We start from the raw sequence: 16,571 nt of genomic DNA, 5'->3' as shown, positions 1-16,571 counted from the left end.
TACCCGTCACATCACACGTCCCGATTGTGGTGGCATGGGAAGCTGGAGCAAAACCTAACCTTCAATTAAATGCAGAGGCATCCAGGCCCGCTGCCCGTTCAAAGTGATGCCCTGGGCTTAGTAAGTCAATTACATGGCAATCGTTGCCTCTTCCCCGGCTCTTTCTCGGGGTCCAGGGCCATCCTGGTCTCGGACAAACATCAGTGAGAAACAGTCGCTGTTGTCAGCGATAAGGATACATATTCTAATTGTATAAATCACTAGCCTCCGGCATGGTTGCAATTCTGTCTCCAGTTCAGACACCTCCACTGCCTACATTTTACAAAGAGCCACCAACTGAATTAGTGCCAGCTGTACTTAAGGGGCAGCTAGGGATTTTCAGTAAACGACAAAAAAATGCTGGATTCTTTATTCAGTGGTGAAATGGCTTTACTGGAGGTAGTGAGATGACAGTGATTACTCCTTCCTTGTCTCCCCACCCGATCTTGTGATGGGCTGATCCCTAAAGTCAACCTGCAACGATCCATTGAGGCAACTCTTCCAATTATTGGCCCACTTCAGTTGTAGAGATAATAATAATAATAATGGATGGGATTTATATAGCGCCTTTCTAATACTCAAGGCGCTTTACATCGCATTATTCATTCACTCCTCAGTCACACTCGGTGGTGGTAAGCTACTTCTGTAGCCACAGCTGCCCTGGGGCAGACTGACGGAAGCGTGGCTGCCAATCTGCGCCTACGGCCCCTCCGACCACCACCAATCACTCACACACATTCACACACATTCACACACAGGCAAAGGTGGGTGAAGTGTCTTGCCCAAGGACACAACGACAGTATGCACTCCAAGCGGGATTCGAACCGGCTACCTTCCGGTTGCCAGCCGAACACTTAGCGTGGCAATAGGCCCTTCAGCCCGCCAAGTCCACGCCAACCATCGGTCACCCGCACACACGTTCCATGTCATCCTAATTTCGCATCCTACACACTAGGGACAATTTTCAATTTTACCGAAGCCAATTAACCTACAGTCTGCACGTCTTTGGAGTGTGGGAGGAAACCGGAGCACCTGGAGAAAACCCACGCGATCACAGGTCGAACATACAAACTCCGTACAGACAGCACCCGTAGTCAGGATCGAACCCGGGTCTCTGGCGCTGTGAGGCAGCAACTCTACCGCTGCGCCACCGTGCTGCCCAGCACATCAGTACTTCTAAATATCTCTTTGGACAAAACTCAGACATGGAGCCTTTATTTTGTGACAGTTTTGTCAATGCTTACAGTTGTGTGGACGTTCATAAGGCACGCGTCCGTACACAAGCCCCCTTGGCTCTCTCCCTGACAATTTGACAGCTTTTACAGCAGTCAGCAAACCCTGCTTCCTGGAGCCGACTGCAATACTGCATCTTTGGAGTTGTGCACACAATCTCTCTCATTGTACAGCTGTTTACACAGCTGGACATACATCTGTCCGGCCCTATTGATACAGGTAGTTAGCCATTCAATCTGCAGGCTGTGCCACATGCCAAACATTTAATGTACAACTTTTAATTAATTGGTGTTTTGTGATTTGTTTAATGAAGCAGGAAAGTATTTCCACAGATTCCGTTTGCTGCCAATTCCAATCTGTGTCTGTCAATATGCTGTTATTAAAGACAACTCTAAATGTACAATCATCTGGTGTCGCCATCCAAAGGAAAATGCCTCCTCCTTTCTGCTGACATTCGGGCTGACTTTCTTCTCACTGCACTTGTGCAAAAGAATTGCCTGCCTGTAGCGTGAAAACAACTGGACAAGTATGGGGAGAAGGCAGGGGAATGGGGCTAGGAGGGAGAGATAAAACAGCCATGATTGAAAGGCAGAGTTGACGATGGGCCGAATGGTCTAATTCTGCTCCTATCACTTATGACCTTAATATTATACATAATGAAAGACACTTGATTATTCTTTGATGGATGGATAGGATCGATCAATCACGATCGATTGATTCATTGATTGATCAATTGATTGATTGGTGGTGATTGATTGATTGATTGAAAGCAACAAAGATAGAGCATGGAGACAGGCCACTCAGCCCACTGAGTCCATGCTGACCATCGAACATCCGTTCACACTAGTTCCACTGACTACTCACTAGATGCAATTTAAAGAGGCCCCTTAACCTACAAACCTTCACAATAGACAATAGTAGACCATTCAGCCCTTTGAGCCAGCACGGCCATCATGGCAGATCATCCACAATCAGTGCCCCGTTCCTGCCTTCTCCCCATATCCCCTGACTCCGCTAGCCCTAAATCTAACTCTCTCTTGAAAACATCCAATAAATTTGCCTCCTGTGGCAGAGAATTCCACAGATTCACAACTCTCTGGGTGAAACCGGAGCACCCAGGGGAAACCCACGTGGTCACAGGGAGAACATGCAAACTCCACAGAGACAACACCTGAGGTCAGGATCGAACCCAGTTCTCTGGCGCCGTGAGGCAGCAGTTCTACCAGATGTGCTACTGTGCCAGCAGTTCTTATATAGAACACAGAACAGTGCAGAAAGTCTGTGCCGAACATGGTGCCAAGCCCATCCCTTACATTGGAGTCTTACTCCCAGATACTTCATGATACTTCATCTATGAGGAAATAAAAACCTCATTTTCCATTTCGAGGTGATTTGCAGTCTTCCAGTCCTGTTGTTTGCAGAGAAAACATTGAAGATTTCCCAAATTTCCCTCCCCATTTCTCCCACCAAGGAGCCAGGGCCTTGAGTTGTCAACTCTCTGGGTGAAAAAGTTTTTCCTCATCTCAGTCCTAAATGGCCAACCCCTTATTCTTAAACTAAAGTAGAGGTGAATCGGACAGTACCATAGCTTATGGAAGGACCGTCTAGAAGCCCAATAACAGAGGGGAAGAAGCTGTTCCTGAGTCTGGTGGTGCGTATGAATAAAATCAAGTTGATTGCAAAAGTGGAGGAACACTTTCTGGTGAGGATTCGTGTTGTTGTGCCTGAGGTTTTCACAGCTGAAGAAGCATGCTTAAGTTACACCGGCCAATTCTCACCACTGCCAGGATCAACATCAATGCAGTCTCTACACTAATGGCGGCACAGAACAGCTGTGACATCCTACCAGGTTTCTGCCTCAGCAAGTCTGGAATCAGTTGGTTGGCTAGTGTGCTAGTGCTAGTACTGTGCAGAATGGGAGCTTGATTCCCCCTCAGTTTGCATCATAGTCTTGAAGTCATAGAGTGATACAGCATGGGAACAGGCCCTTCAGCCCAACTTGCCCCTTCTACACTAGTCCCACTTGCCAGCATTTGGTCCATATCCCTCCAAACCTGTCCTGTCCATGTCCCTGTCTAACTGTTTCTTAAACGTTGGGATAGTCCCTGCTTCAACGACCTCCTCTGGCAGCTCGTTCCATACACCATATAAAGAGTGAAAGAAAATTGAAAGGGAGAATTCTAGAGCTTTAGGCCAATGCAGGTGAACAAAAGAAAATGGATGCATCACATTTACAATTCCCCCCTTGCTTTCACGTGACTTTTCTCTTTTATTCTCAACACCCTCCAGACATCCTGTGCTCCACTAACTCTAGAATTCTCCCTTTCAATTTCCTGTCCCTCTCTCTCAGTCCTTAAGATGTTCATTAGATCCCATTTCATGGAGGAGCTTCTAGTCACCAATCTTAACATCTTCTTATGGCCTGCTGTCAAATTTTAGTTGATAACCTCCCTGTGATGAAATAAAGGCACTATCTTGTTGCAGCTCTGTGCTTATACCTTGAAGGGGAGAATTATTTTCAGCTGTAAGAAGGAATTGAGAATTTGTATTGTCAGTCTGATTCCACAGTGATTTTCGGGAATGGTTTGGTGGATTCCAGTCTCAGCGCAATGTTTATTTGTGTGGATGCAGAGCCAGAGCTATTCCAAAATTCCACAATACGGGCAGAATTTGGCCATTCAACCCATCGAGTCCACTCCACCATTCAATCATGGCTGATCTATTTTTCCCTCTCAACCCCATTCTCCTGCCTTCTCCCCTTAAATTTTGATGACCTTACTAATCAAGAACCTATGAAACCATGTTCTTAGGTCCTTATGTGGCTCGGTGTCAGAATTTGTTGCTATTTGCCCCGTTGATCACTCTGACCCACTTTCCCTGCATTGAGACATCTCGTGAGTGCAAGATGTTATGGTAATAGAGTACAGACATTGGATCAAAATAAAGGAAATCTGTATCGTTACAAGAGAAGTAAAAAGTGACAGGACAGTTTAATAAATCAGAATATAGGTGGACAAGATGTGTGGAGCCAGTGTCTTTTAGACATTACTTTAGACTTTTTAGACTTTAGAGATACAGCGTGGAAACTGGCCCTTCGGCCCATTGAGTCCATGGCGACAAGCAATCACCCCGCACACTAACACTATCCTGCACGCTTGGGACAATTTTACAAATTTTACCAAAGCCAATTAACGTACAAACCTGGACGTCTTTGAAGTGTGAGAGGAAACTGGAGCACCCGGAGATAACCCACGCTGTCATGGGGAGAACGTGCAAACTCCACACAGGCAGCAGCCGTAGTCAGGATGGAACCCGGTTCTCTGGCGCTGTGAGGCAGCAACTCTACAGCTGGGCCACCGTGCAATCCCAGGGTTGAATTGGAGAGGAGACAAACAAATGATCCAATGCAAATCGACAGCTTGAGTGGAAAGAATAAATGGGAACATTGAAGAAAATCCATGGCACCCAGGGAGCTGAATGGGAACAGAAACTGATAATACGACAAAAACAGATACAACAGGTGAGCAACAAAGTTCAGCTTGAATTCAGACTTTCTGTGTCACATTGGGGAAACATTACTTTACAGAAGACATTACTACAACATCCTGACATTTCATTTTGAATTATGTTAGGTAAAACAAGATACAATATATAAATATATTATAGGCACATAAAAAAAATATGGGAGAGATTGATGGCTCTGCTTGTCTATTATTGAAGTTTTTAAAGAAAACATCTTTCTGATTGTTTGGTCATTGTTGAATTATTCATGACTGAATGTCAGGGTGATAATTTCAATGGTACCCTGAAACTGGCAGAACAGAGGGAGTGGGGGAGATAGGGGATATAAAGAGAAGCGAGCCGCATGCAAGCCGACAACAAAGCTAACAACCACTTTCAAAGTGGCGCAGTGAATTCATCTGTCAAGTGCTGGTATTTATCAAGGTAAGTTTCTCCAAAATAGACCACAAATGCAAATGTGCTCGATCAGAATCAGAAGCCTTTCAACTTCTGAGAACAAAATGCTAGTGTGTAAAAAAAGGTGTTCTCCAGGCAGCCTACTGGACTACACCATGCAAGAGTCAGTGTTCAAATGTCACGTGTGGGAAGGAACTGCAGACGCTGGTTTAAACGGAAGATTATAGACGATAGGTGCAGGAGTAGACCATTCAGCCCTTCGAGCCAGCAACGCCATTCAATGTGATCATGGCTGATCATCCCCAATCAGTACCCCGTTCCTGCCTTCTCCCCATATTCCCTGAAGATAGAGATTAAAAAACTGTAGTAACTCAGCGGGTCAGGCAGCATCTCTGGAGAAGATGTTTAAGAAGGAACTGCAGATGGTGGAAAATCGAAGGTAGATATGTCTGAAGAAGGGTTTCGACCCGAAACGTTGCCTATTTCCTTCTCTCCAGAGATGCTGTCTGACCCACTCAATTACTCCAGCTTTTTGTGTTTAAATATCGTGTATCTGGGAAAGGAACATTAAATCGATTCTTTCTGTAGCTGTATAGATTTGGTTTAGGTTTATTGTTGTCACGAGTACCGAGGTACTGTGAAAAGCTTTGTTTTGCGTGCTATCCAAAGAGATCAAGTACAATACAATAAAATACAATTCAATTTATTGTCATTTGGACCCCTTGAGGTCCAAACGAAATGCCGTTTCTGCAGCCATACATTACAAAACAAAAAGACCCAAGACACAACACAGTTTCCATAAACATCCATCACATCGCTGTGATGGAAGGCAAAAAAAACTTATCACTCCACTGCACTCCCCCCCCCCCCCCCCCCCATGTCAGAGTCAGAGTCAAAGGCAAAGCCCCCGGCTGGCGATGGCGATTGTCCCGCGGCCATTAAAGCCACGCCGGGTGATGCAAGGTCGCGCACCGGGTCTTGTTGTTAGAGCCCCCGGCGTGCGCTCGCAAAGTCCCGCGGCCATTCCAAGCCGCGCGGGGCGATGGTGTAAGGCCCCGCTCCAGGTGCCCTTCAACCCCGCAACTCGGGCGGGAGAAGTCGCCGTTGCGGAAGCCCCGAAAAGCGGTCTCCCAGCAGGGACCCGCGGGCTCCCGGTGCCGCCGTCCGCCAAACCCGCAGTTGCAGCCTCCGAAACTCCGGGGGTCGGGTCGCAGCAGCGTCCACCACCGCTCCACCCGCTCCGGACTCGGCCAGCTCCGCGACGGTGAGTAGTCGGCAGCTCCGCAGCTGGAACCCCAGGTCGTTCCTGTTGGAGGCCGCTCCACGTTGCAGCCCCAACGACAACGGAGACCCGACAAAGAAAAGGTCGGGTCTCCCGTGCAGGGAGAGATTTTAAAGTTACCCCTCCCCCCCACACCACCCCCACACACATACCCCAACAAAAAAAATAACAAAAACTACATAAAAACGAGACAAAAAATAATAAAACACAGACGGACTGCAGAGGCCGCTGCTGACGAGAGTCGCGCCGCCGCTGTACATAGATACAATCACTTCAAACTCCAGTACAATAGATAAAGGAAAGATACAGTGCAGAATCTACTTCTCAGCATTGTAGCACAAAGTCCAATGTCCGCAATGGGTTAACATAGAAACATAGAAAATAGGCGCAGGAGTAGAGGCCATTCGGCCCTTCGAGCCAGCACCACCATTCAATATGTTCATGGCTTATCATCCAAAATCAGTACCGCGTTCCTGCTTTCTGCCCATATCCCTTGATTCCGTTAGTCCTAAGAGCTAAATCTAACTTTCTCTTGAAAACCTCCAGTGAATTGGCCTCCACTGACTTCTGTGGCAGAGAATTCCACAGATTCACAACTCTCTGGGTGGAAAGGTTTTTCCTCATCTCAGTCCTAAATGGCCGACCCCTTATTCTTAAACTAAGGTAGAGGTGAATCGGACAGTACCCTAGCTTATGGAAGGACCGTCTAGAAACATAGAAACATAGAAATTAGGTGCAGGAGTAGGCCATTTGGCCCTTCGAGCCTGCACCGCCATTCAATATGATCATGGCTGATCATCCAACTCAGTATCCCGTACCTGCCTTCTCTCCATACCCTCTGATCCCCTTAGCCACAAGGGCCACATCTAACTCCCTCTTAAATATAGCCAATGAACTGGCCTCGACTACCCTCTGTGGCAGAGAGTTCCAGAGATTCACCACTCTCTGTGTGAAAAAAGTTCTTCTCATCTCGGTTTTAAAGAATTCCCCCTTATCCTTAAGCTGTGACCCCTTGTTCTGGACTTCCCCAACATCGGGAGCAATCTTCCTGCATCTAGCCTGTCCAACCCCTTAAGAATTTTGTAAGTTTCTATAAGATCCCCTCTCAATCTCCTAAATTCTAGAGAGTATAAACAAAGTCTATCCAGTCTTTCTTCATAAGACAGTCCTGACATCCCAGGAATCAGTCTGGTGAACCTTCTCTGCACTCCCTCTATGGCAATAATGTCCTTCCTCAGATTTGGAGACCAAAACTAGAAGCCCAATAACAGAGGGGAAGAAGCTGTTCCTGAGTCTGGTGGTGCGTATCAATAAAATCAAGGTGATTGCAAAAGTGGAGGACCACTTTCTGGTGAGGATTCATGTTGTTGTATCTCAGGTTTTCACAGCTGAAGAAGCATATTTAAGTTACGCCGGTATTCGAGCCAATTCTCACCACTGCCAGTATCAACATCAATGCAGTTCGAAGCTCCACACTAACGGCGGCACGGAACAGTCACGGGGGGATCCAGCGCTCTGCTCCCCCGCTCAATGTTTAAAGGGACAATAAATAGTGACATTGGGAAGCGTGACTGGCAGCTTCAGGGCTTGTAGCAGACTGGGCAAACACCCTCCACAGCCCGCAGTGTGGACCATTTAGCTGCTGGAATACTGATGCCATGTTGCCTCAGTCACTCTGTCAATACACGCTCTAGAACCGGTGTTGTCCACCCTCGGAACAGCACCTCACGTTCCTCATGTCTCGTTTTCACACCTTACCCTTCCATATCTCTCATTTACATCTCCCCCAGACTCTCAGTCTGAAGAAGGGTCTCGACCCGAAACGTCACCCATTCCTTCGCTCCAGAGATGCTGCCTGTCCCGCTGAGTTACTCCAGCATTTTGTGTCTATCTCTGGTCTAAACCAGCATCTGCAGTTCCTTATTACGCATATTCTACTTGGGTAACTTACAATCTAATGGTGTTCTCCAGTTATAGGTAACTGCTAAATAACCCCCCCCCCCCACGACCCACCTCCCTTTTCTTCAAACCCCCTCTCTCCCTCCCCCCCTCTCCTGTGTCCCACCTGACCTCCAACCTCACGTGTCCCCCCCCCCCGTCCCCCCCCCCTGCAAATGGCAATCTCAGAAATGTTGAGGATTTGCCCAGGATCCCATCACAATTTCAAAGCCTTGTTGACCAAAATGTGTTCAGCGAATATGAAGGTCAAGGAAGAACCCTCTAATGGGATGGTGAATAAACGCACTGATATATTGTGGAGAAGGATGGCAGAATTGCTTATCGATAATTGAATCATTGCAGAGTGGCTTTATTTATTGATATGAGCGTTGCTTCAGCAGCATGAAACTCTCACTGGTCACCCAGGCAGGCAGGTTGGGGATTTGATTGAAACAATCTGTAGATAGAGGATATGAGTGCAGTGTGGTTCAGCTCTGGACTTGGCTTCCAGCCAAAGTGAAATGAAAATGACAGATGACTAATGTCAATGTAGGAGGCACTGGGAGATGAGGAGGAAACTTGCCTGTGGTTGTTACGCTTGCAGACGGAGTAAAACCCAATAACATTACTTATTAGACAATGGACAATAGGTGGAGGAGTAGGCCATTCGGCCCTTCGAGCCAGCACCGCCATTCAATGTGACCATGGCTGATCATCCCCAATCAGTACCCCGTTCCTGCCTTCTCTCCATATCCCCTGACTCCGCTATCTTTAAGAGCCCTATCTAGCTCTCTCTTGAAAGTATCCAGAGAACCGGCCTCCACCTGAGGCAAAGAATTCAACACTCACAACTCACTCGGTGAAAAAGTGTATTATTTCATTCCTTTCCAGAGCTCTTTTATGGTACGAGGTGGTTTCAAAGGAAAACACCACCCTCTCCCCGACTCTGTCTGAAGAAAGGTCTCGACCCGAAACGTCACCCATTCCCTCTATCCAGAGATGCTGCCTGTTCCACTAAGATACTCCAGCATTTTGTGTGTATCTTCAGCTCTCTCTGTCCACAATCGGTACTTCCACTAGATGTTACTGGGGGAAAAAAAGAACTTCTCTTTGATCATAAAATGGCTGCCAATAAAATCCATTTGGTAGTGGGGCTACTTGGCCACTGTCTGCACTCAATACTCCCACAGTTAAAAGCACGGGTCAGCGGTAGAGTTGCTGCCTAACGGCGCCAGAGACCCAGGTTCGATCCCGACTACGGGTGCCGTGTGTACGGAGTTTGTACGTTCTCCCCGTGAGTTTTCTCCGAGATCTTCGGTTTCCTCCCACATTCCAAAGACGTACAGGTATGTAGGTTAATTGGCTTGGTATAAGTGTCAAAGTGTGTGTACATGGTTGTGTTAATGTGGGGCGATCGCTGGTCTGTGCGGGCGGGCTCAGCGGGCCAAAGTCCTGTTTCTGCACTGTACCTCTAAAACTAAACTTAAAACAGTACAACACAGGAACGGGCCCTTCGGCCCACAATGTTTGTTCCAAACACCATACCAAGTTAAAGTGATCTCATCTGCCTTCGCTTGATCCATATCCCTCCATCCATGAGTATCTAGAAGCTTGTTAAACACCACTATCATATCTGCCTCCACCACCATCCCTGGCAACGAGTTCCAAGCCCCAATCCCTCTGTATAGGAAACCTGCCCCGCACATCCACATTACGTTTACCCCTTCTCACCTTACAGTAATGCCCTCCAGTGCATTGTGAAATCAGCCCACGTTTCTGGTAACCGATCCCCAGGTAACTCCACCGTCACCTCCCTTGGCCTCTGATATCAACTCAAAGAAGACCCAGTCTGAAGAAGTGTCACCTATCCATGTTCTCCACAGATGCTGGCTGACCCGCTGAGTTACTCCAGCACTCTGTGAAACGTCACCTATCCATGTTCTCCACAGATGCTGCCTGACCCGCTGAGTTACTCCAGCACTATGTGAAACGTCACCTATCCATGTTCTCCACAGATGCTGCCTGACCCGCTGAGTTACTCCAGCACTCTGTGAAACGTCACCTATCCATGTTCTCCACAGATGCTGCCTGACCCGCTAGTTACTCCAGCACTCTGTGAAATGTCACCTATCCATGTTCTCCACAGATGCTGCCTGACCCGCTGAGTTACTCCAGCACTATGTGAAACGTCACCTATCCATGTTCTCCACAGATGCTGCCTGACCCGCTGAGTTACTCCAGCACTTTGTGTCCTTTTGTGTATAAACCTGTATCTACAGTTCTTTATTTCCACAAAGAAGAACATATCAACCTCTGAAGATGTGTGTTGCGACATTAACTTCAACAATTTTGGGTTTGGTATTTGCAGCAGCTATTGTTTTCATGAAACACACACACTGTACATACACTTTATTCTTTCACTTGATTCCATAATTGAGGTTCACAGTTCAAGATTTCACCAGGGGAACGCTGTGTTACTGGAGGAACATCGTTACAGATAACATATTACATTGAGGCTTTGTTCGAAGTTTCTTTTGATGAATATATTTAGGCATTGTACCTTGATGGGCAATATCTAGACCTCCAGTGGGTTATGACGCACCAGAGCCACATCTGGTAAAAGCCCCTGGAGACCAGACTCCAACTCCACAAGATGGCCAACGGCAATATCTACACACTCCCTGGTCTAACAGCCAGAGACAAGTCCACCTGTGGGAACTGTGGGATGGTCTCTCTGTCACAGACAGGTGAAGTCAGCAACAGCAGGGGATGCAGTCACAGATGAAACATTCCCCTCCCCAACAGGTCAACGTCAAAGATAGACACAAAGTGCTGGAGTAACTCAGCGGGACAGGCAGCATCTCTGGAGAGAAGGACTGGGTGACTTTTCGGGTCTGGATCCAGGTCTCGACCCGAAGCGTCGCCCATTCCTTCTCTCCAGAGATGCTGCCTGACCTGCTGAGTTACTCCAGCGTTTTGTGTCAATCTTCGGTGTAAACCAGCATCTGCAGTTCATTCCGACACAAGACAAAGTCAAAGCCACACCATCATCTCTCACAGATGGACAGCTGCCAACAGCTTCTAAGGGAACAGGATTGGGAGAAGCATCACAAGCCTATCGATTGAACGTGTGTGGCAGAGAATAAGTAAGTCTATAAATAGAGGCTTGTGGGCAAGACATTATTATGGTGGTCCATTCATCAACACATGGCTATCTGAGTCCCTGTTTACACTGACTAACGACACACCCACATGCAACACCAACACAGTCTGAAGAAGGGTTTCGGCCCGAAACGTCGCCTATTTCCTTCGCTCCATAGATGCTGCTGCACCCGCTGAGTTTCCCCAGCAATTTTGTGTACCTGCAACACCAACAAAGATGGGTTCATTGTTGAGACACCTCGATATCCAGTTAATGGGATGCACACAGATAATGGTCAGTGAGCTGCAAGTGAGTGAAGCAAGAAACATCATCAATGACAGTGCGAGTAATGACACTGGCACCTCGTTCCTGAACCTGAACATACACAGCAGCTACACCCCCTCTTGTGTTGGCTCCCTGCCTAATGGAAGCACCTAGACTTAACAACAAAACTAAATGTACAATGAGGTACAGCGCAGGCCAAAGGCTGCTTTCTCAGCCAACAACACATTCTAAAAAAACTAATGACTTTGGACTATCTCTGTAATATTAAACGTTATAAGATCATAAGGAATAGGAATAGAATTAGGCCATTCGGCCCATCAAGTCTACTCCGCCATTCAATCATGGCTGATCTATCTCTCCCTCCTAACCCCATTGTTCTGCATTCTCCCCATAACCTCTGACACCCGTACTAATCAAGAATCTATCTATCTCTTAAATATATCCATTGATGGCCTCTACAGCCTTCTGTGGCAATGAATTCCACAGATTCACCACCCTCTGACTAAAGACTAACAAAATTCCTCCTCAGCTCCTTCCTAAAAGAGCGTCCTTTAATTCTGAATGCTTCCAATTCTTGATTAGTAAAAGTATCAGGGGTTATGGGGAGAAGGCAGTAGAATGGGGTTGAGAGTGAGAGATAGACCAGCCACGATTGAATGGCGGAGTAGACTCGATGGGCCGAATGGCCTAATTCTGCCTCTAGAATTTATGAACAAAATGTAATGTCTAATTCCCCAACCATTTGATAGTGGTGTCACTTTTATTTGACTGAATCCCCTTTATGACCTGCCTCATAGTAATTTGCGGGGAACAGCTAATGTAATGAACACACTCTGATAAATAATAATAAAACTTAGGAAATGTTTCAATCTTTGAATATGTTATTGAACACAATACATTCATTCCATGGTAGACAAAATGCTGGAGAAACTCAGCGGGTGCAGCAGCATCGATGGAGTGAAGGAAATAGGCAACGTTTCAGGCCGAAACCCTTGAAGGGTTTCAGCCTGAAATGTTGTCTATTTCCTTCGCTCCATAGATGCTGCTGCACCCGCTGAGTTTCTCCAGCATTTTTGTCTACCTTCGATTTTCCAGCATCTGCAGTTCCTTCCTAAACATTAAATCCATGGACAGGCAGCATCTCTGGATAGAAGGAATGGGAGACCTTCCGCAACGGCGACTTCTCCCGCCCGAGTTGCGGGGTTGAAAATTACCTGGAGCGGGGCCTTACATCATCGCCCGGCGCGGCTTTAACGGCTGTGGGAGTTGCTAACGCTGGCCGGGGGGCTCCAACACCAAGACCCGGAGCGTGGCCTTGCATCAGCCGGCGCGGCTTTAATGGCCGCGGGACACTTCCCATCGCCCGCCGGGGGCTTTGACTCTGACATCGGGAGGAGAATGAGGAGTGCAGGGGAGAGATAAGACTTTGCCTTCCATCACATTGAGGAGGAGATTCACTGTGATGGATGTTTGTGTAAATTGTGTTGTGTCTTGGTTCTTTTTCTTGTATGACTGCAGAAACCAAAACTGAATGAGGTTCAAATGACAACAAATAAATTGTATTGTATTGTATTGTATTGTAAGAAGGGTCCCATCCTGAAACATCACCCATTCCTTCTCTCCAGAGATGCTGCCTGACCCGCTGAGTTACTCCAGCGTTTTGTGTCTATTTACGGAGTAAACCAGCATCTGCAGTTCCTTCCTGAACATTGATTACATGCCTAGTCTCACACAGGGATATTTTGCAACTGCTAATGTCAGAGGTAAGGGGTTGTTAGCACTTTGAGATGAATTGTGCCGTATTGGTGTGTCATGTGCTTTGAAACAAATTAGCGCAAGGTTGACAAAATAGTGGCGTAGCGACAGAAATTCCCAAAGATTGATTGCAGAAGGAAACAGAAGAGTCATTTGCTGGTGATATTTATGGCTAAATGCTTGCGATTTCTGTCATAGTTAATTTTTCCTGTTCTCTCCAAGAGCCATTTACTGCTTGTTGAGGAGTGTTTCATGGGGTCTGTAAAATGATAATTGCTTACAGGATACAGTCGCTCAGGTCTCCAGTAACTGCCGTCTCTGAAATGCGTTGGGTTTTGTGAAAGATGTCTGCCGTTCTGCTCCGTCACAGTAAATATCAGTCAGGTGGCACCAAGGCTCATCCTAGTCCAGCTCTCTTATGCTCTAGCAGCTAGAGTCTGACTAACAATGATCTATTCTACGTTTCCCTTCATCTTCGTCCGCATTGTTCTCTAGTTTTCACACCTTACCCTGCCATATCTCTGTGTCTCCCTCTCTCCTGACTCTCAGTCTGAAGAAGGGTCTCGACCTGAAACGTCACCCATTCCCTCTATCCAGAGATGCTGCCTGTCCCACTGAGATACTCCAGCATTTTGTGTGTATCTTCAGCTCTCTCTGTCCACAATCGGTACTTCCACTAGATGTTGCTGGGGAGAAAAGAACTTCTCTTTGATCATAAAATGGCTGCCAATAAAATCCATTTGGTAGTGGGGCCACCTGGCCACTGTCTGCACTCAATACTCCCACAGTTAAAAGCACAGGTCAGCGGTAGAGTTGCTGCCTAACGGCGCCAGAGACCCAGGTTCGATCCTGACTATGGGTGCTGTCTGTACGGAGTTTGTACGTTCTCCCTGTGACCCGCGTGAGTTTTCTCCGGGTGCTCCGGTTTCCTCCCTCACTTCAAAAACGCACAGGTTTGTAGGTTAACTGGCTTGGTATAGTTGTAAATTATTCCTCGTGTGCGTAGGATAGTGCAGGTGTACAGGGATCACTGGTTAGGCTGACCCGGTGGGCCGAAGGGCCTGTTTCCACGCTGTATCTCTAAACTAAACTAATGGAATCCATTTGTAATGTTAAAGCTCTGCCAGATAACACCCGAGTCTCCCCCTTCTACGATACGATATGATAGAACTTTATTCATCCCAGGAGGGAAATTGATTCTGAGGGAAAGTAAACATTTCAGCTTCATCCTTAATGTCGCAGCTATGTTGGAGCATGAATACCTTAAATAAAGCATCGCTTTCATAAAACAGCTGCGCTCCATAGACCAGAGCTGCATCCAATCACTCAAAACTCTCCTGACTCACGCTGCAGTGCAAATAGTATTTCTGTTATAGACAATAGGTGCAGGAGTAGGCCCTTCGGCCCTTCGTGCCAGCACCGCCATTCAATGTGATCATGGCTGATCATCCCCAATCAGTACCCCGTTCCTGCCTTATCCCCATATCCTCTGACTCCGCTATTTTTAAGAGCCCTATTTAGCTCTCTCTTGAAAGCATCCAGGTAACCTGCCTCCACCGCCCTCTGAGGCAGAGAATTCCACAGACTCACTACTCTCTGTGAGAAAAAGTGCTTCCTCGTCTCCGTTCTAAATGGCTTACTCCTTATTCTTAAACTGTGGCCCCTGGTTCTGGAAACTGTGGCCCGTGGTTCTGGAATCTGTGGCCCCTGGTTCTAGAATCTGTGGCCCCTGGTTCTAGAAACTGTGGCCCATGGTTCTGTTGCGAGGACATTGCAAATAGTTAGGAGCGGGGATGCCTTGTTTGGTGAGAAACCCACTGCAAAGCAGATTGGAAGATCATTTAGCATATATGAAATTCCACCTCATAGACAGTACTAACCGTTGCCAGTGAGCAGGAAGGGCTGAGGGCAAATGTATGAACCAGTACACCAAAGGAATGATTTTCATAGGTGGACAGTGACACAGCAAAGACTGTCGAATAAACAGAATGAAAGATTAATTTAATTTCTTAGCGTTTTGCTTACAGTAGCATTCATATATTGCCTCAAATCCCAGATGTAAAAGGTAACAAAGATAAATGTTCATTAAAGAAATTGTCAAAACAGAATAGAACATTTGGCCCAGAAACATGGAAAGATATTTGATCAACAGGAAGGAACGTAGATCTTATAGAGGTGTATAAAATCATGGGAGGAATACATCGGGTAGATGCACAGAATCTCTTGCCCAGAGTAGGGGAATGGAGGACCAGAGGACATAGGTTTAAGGTGAAGGGGAAAAGATTTTATAGGAATCTGAGGGGTAACTTCTTCACACAGTGGGTGTATGGAACAAGCTGCAAGAGGAGGTAGTTGAGGCTGGGACTATCGCAACGTTTAAGAAACAGTTAGATAAGTATATAGATAGGACAGGTTTGGAGGGATATGGGCCAAACGCAGGCAGGTGGGACTAGTGTAGCTGGGACATGTTGGCCATTGTGGGCAAGTTGGGCTGAGGGGCCTTTCTCCACACTGTATCACTCTATGACTCTCTATGACTCTCTGACTCTAACTGCAGATGCTGGTTTACATCGAAGTCAGACACAAATTACTGGAGTAACTCTGCGGGACAGGCAGCATCTCTGGAGAGAAGAAATGGGTGATGTTTCGGGTCGAGACCCTTCTTCAGACATGAATTGAAATGGATTACTTAGTAATGTAATCATGACTGGTACCTGAGGAGACTTTTGTTGGATCTATCTTAAGACTTTAAACTCCTAGCTTCAGCTCAGTTCCTCTACAATTATTGAGGAACAGCTAGTTCTCTATGTTATATGTAATAGGAGTCTTTCAAATCCACAGTCTCAGTTCAACAGTTTTATTGATATATTGATTTCTCTAACTTCAGGTAGCCCCGGCATTCCCCCTCTCTCTATCCCTCCCCCACCCAAGTCGCACCAGCTTCTCATTTTCACCCTACAAACAGCTAACAATGGCCTG

This window comes from Amblyraja radiata, chromosome 31 (genome assembly GCF_010909765.2).
Source record: "Amblyraja radiata isolate CabotCenter1 chromosome 31, sAmbRad1.1.pri, whole genome shotgun sequence".
Taxonomy (NCBI): Eukaryota; Metazoa; Chordata; class Chondrichthyes; order Rajiformes; family Rajidae; genus Amblyraja; species Amblyraja radiata.
This window is presented reverse-complemented; position numbering follows the sequence as displayed.